This window comes from Bidens hawaiensis, unplaced genomic scaffold (genome assembly GCF_021521415.1).
Source record: "Bidens hawaiensis isolate Kalapana, Puna unplaced genomic scaffold, B.hawaiensis_p1.1 tig00046231_1, whole genome shotgun sequence".
Classification (NCBI taxonomy): Eukaryota; Viridiplantae; Streptophyta; class Magnoliopsida; order Asterales; family Asteraceae; genus Bidens; species Bidens hawaiensis.
In genome coordinates, this window is record NW_027498257.1 from 1 (window position 1) to 3,876 (window position 3,876).

The following is a 3,876-nucleotide window of genomic DNA, read 5'->3' on the forward strand; positions in this document are numbered from 1 at the left end:
TAATATGAATTTGTATATTTCAGTTTATGCATATTATGTTGATAGTACTGTATTCATAGTCTTAAGAAGAATAATAATGGCTTGATAATTTGTTTTGAAGTAGATCATTGTCTTGAATGAAGAATGTAGGACACATAATGCTTGTACATTAGTTTTGTTTTGCTTTTAAATTTGCATACTTTGTCTGAAAACCGATTATTAAACATCGATCAACTTATAGAAAAAAGCAAGGGTTGATATGCACTATATATTGAGACCATTGTAAACTTACATTCTGAAGTTTTGACCTTTACACTTGAAGTTTGACTCTTGCTTTTAAAATGTGCGCATAATGCGCGATGCACACATTTCTGATTTCTGAGCTAAAGTGAGTTTCTGCATAGATTACTTGTTCCTTATGCGTAGAGCCATAGACTACTTGTACACGTCCAAAAGACTTATTTTTGTTATACATCAAACTTCTTTGTTAGTCTCTTACTTTTTAGTGTTTAAAAGTTAACAAGTTAAAAATTTTAACTATAAGTACCTTTTTAGTAGCAAACGCCTCGCATACATGATGTGTGCGCATCGCGCATCATGCATCGGTTTTTTTGGATCAAAACGCATTTGTGCGTGCCACATTTTAAAATTTAAAACCAAGGTTTGACCAAAAAAAAAATGTAGCGCTTAGTTTTGAAATATGCTTTTGTTATAGTTATCATGAGATCCGGTGGATGGTATTACAAGGACCGTATAGGAAGAACAAGAGGACCGTGTGAATTAATACAACTCAAAACCGCTTGGGGCGCGGGAATCATTGATAAATATACTTTTATTTGGGGTGACGATATGGACGAGTGGGTCCCCGATTGGTATGATTTACCGGTATGGAGCGTGCAGTCGCCACTTGGGAAGGTTCGCTCTTAAAATCCCTTAATATTCAAATTTAGTTTCAATGTTCGAATTTAATATTTAGACATTATGTTCAAATTGTTACAGTGAGACTAGGTGCGGCTGCAACGGCTTTTCTTCATAAGTTACAAAAGGGTATACCTCCGTGGGTCCCACTAAAAGGGTTTGAGAAGAAAAGTCGTAAGGAGCTTCAAGATGAAGCTTACGCAAGCAAGAAACGTGATCTGGCTGTGTTAGAAGCGAATGATGGGATTTGGCCTGGTGTTAGGATACCGAGTCATGCTCTGTTTCTTTGGGCTAGCGGGTCCGAGCTCACATCCATTTTGGAACAAGATCACATGCCCAATAAATTTATCCCCAAAGATATGAGGTAATGTTTATGGTTTCTAGCCATATACTTTGAATCCGGTTAAACCTGAACTGAACCTGTTAAAACATGTTTTCAAGTGGGTCAAGCCTAATCATCCCCTCAAAAACCGGGTTGGGACCCAAACCGGGTTTGACTTTCTTTGACCCAACCGAGCTCACTATGAAGCTTTTCATTTTCATGTAAAGGGGAATTAGAGACATAATTTGTATTTATAGGGGATTTTGCTATATATATAATAGTATACTCTCACTTATATCTAAATTCTTATTTAGTCACTTTGCTTTAGAAATATTACTATAATCTCTATTTTCGTGACGGTTTGCTAAAGATGTATTATTTTCTTTAACATTTTCCAGAAGTTGAATGGTTTTACTAATGTCTTTTAATGTCCAGTGACCAAATTTTAATGATTTATCTTGTTAATATTAACTAAAGATCAACGGTGACGTGGTGTGTAAATGAGCCGAGCCCGAGCTCAACTAGGCTCGAGCTCGGCTTCTTTTGACTTGCGAGAGCTTGAGTTCAGCTCATTTCGAGCTCTTTTTCTAAAGCTCGAGCTCGGATCAAGAGTCGTTTTTTCAAGCTCGGACTCGACTCATGCTTGACTCATTTATTATTTTATATATCTTTTTGATTAGTTTTATATATATTGAGAAGAACCTTAAGCTAGCCTAAGCTCGGCGCTGGCTGTGGCTCGTGTAGTACCTTAATCGAGCTAAAGCTCGGCTCGTGCTCGGCTATGCAGTGTGAAATTTAATACATAAAAGTCTAAAAGTAAAACTTAAAAATGCGTAAGGCTTGTGAAGGCTCGACGGGCTATATGAGCTTTTTGTACAAGGCTCGACCTCGGGCTTGATAACTAAAAGAGCTTTATTTGAGGCTTGGGCATGGCTCGTGCTTGAAAAGGCTCAACTCGTTTTGAGATTTTTATTGATCTGACCTCGAGTAGCTCCACTGTTTTGCACCCCTAAATTGGTTCACTAATGCTAGTGACCAAATTTAAAAATTTTTGCTTTATTATTATTATTTTTGATTTATGGTATACAGGAAACAGTTGCAAAAGGGCTATTCCAGGTTTGAGGCCATGGGAGGTTTTAAGTGTAGAACAAGCCATGGACCAAATAACATATAACGGTGAATGGTATCGTGAGCCACTCGGTGCATATACAACCGGCCCGCCTTACATTCAAGACTGGAATGAAGATGTTGAGGTATTATCTATTTAGTTCATCTATTTCTTTTCCAAAATCTATCAAATTTTCAAAAAAAGATGATGATAATAATAATAATAATAATAATAATTTACAACTTGAATAAATAATGGTATATTCTTGTTTGACTATTTTGTTTGACTATTGCAGGACTTCATTGACTCGTACCAGCAGTTCACCGAAACAATGTGTGAGTTTTTAGAAGAAGCTATTCCCGGGTTCAACAAGGTATTGGATAAAGTAGACGCGGAAGCGGAGGCAAAGTACAGAAGACGAGTGGAGAGTGGGAAGAGGAAAATAGAAGCAATGAAGCGGGCCCGACAACCACAACGAGTCGAGCCCATTGAAGACGAGGAAGATGACGACGACGATTTATGAGCGTATGTTCTGGTAAACTGTTCCAGGTAATTGTATTGTCACTTAAAATATACTCTGGGTTCAGTTTTTATTGTATGATCTGAATATTGGTTGATTATGTTAGTTTTTTTGTAATATTTTTATTTGGAGATATTATTAGTTAATTACAAAAGTAAAAGTGACACAATAAGTATAAAACTTTGCATACATATTTAGAAATAACTATTATTAGTTTGGTGTATTGGTATTTATTAATCCCAACTAACAACTTTTGGTCGTTGTCAGTCCCAATTAATGAATTGGCTTATAACGATCCCATCGTTATCATATATGTTCCTAATGGTTTGCGACTAACAAAATTCTAATAACGTTAGTTGCAGATCGTCGGAAAAATTGTTTTTGGTCTAATAACGTTAGTCTCAAATATTATTGTAACCTTGGATCGGACCTTTAGGAACTTTTTTCTAGTAAAAGCCCAATTATTGAGGTTGTTGGAACCCTAGACCCATCGTCGGAATCGATTGGGGGTGCTTAAGTGGTGGTGGTTGGTTGATGGTGGCGGCGGTGTTCAGGTTGAGTTTTTCGAGAAAAAAACCAAAAATGTTTTTTCGGCGGCCTGCAACGGCGCTACGATTATGTTAGTTGCGGATTGTTGGGAACAAATACTTTAAAAGATGGGACCGATTCGTTAGTTAGGACCGGCAGCGACAAAATGATAATTTGGATTAATAAACACCAACACACCTGTTAGTTTCCATAGTTATGTTTTTATAGTTATCTTTTGACCATAACCCATAAATACATATATAGATCTTTTATCATTCATTCAAATACAAGAACACAAAAACGTCTCAATGGATCGACTCATCTCTCAACCTAACGACCAACAACCGACCCAAGTAATCTTATCTATCCCACTCGCTTTGACGACCCAAATCCGTGATGCCGTCCTCGAGTCAAAAATCTACAAAGAGGAGTGTACCAACGTAGGTGAAAAGGTTCTTTGTCTATCTGAAATACTCCGCTTATTTATCCATGTCGACGATT

At 37.0% G+C, this 3,876-nt stretch overlaps 1 pseudogene across 1 annotated transcript; it reads left to right on the forward strand.

The window, feature by feature from the left end:
• The first annotated feature begins 699 nt into the window (after window positions 1-699).
• On the forward strand, window positions 700-2,969 carry LOC143596318 (protein TIC 56, chloroplastic-like; annotated as a pseudogene). Its single transcript, XR_013146686.1, has 4 exons — window positions 700-894; window positions 979-1,261; window positions 2,309-2,472; window positions 2,623-2,969. The product of XR_013146686.1 is annotated as a protein TIC 56, chloroplastic-like (transcript).
• The last annotated feature ends 907 nt before the right edge of the window (window positions 2,970-3,876 follow it).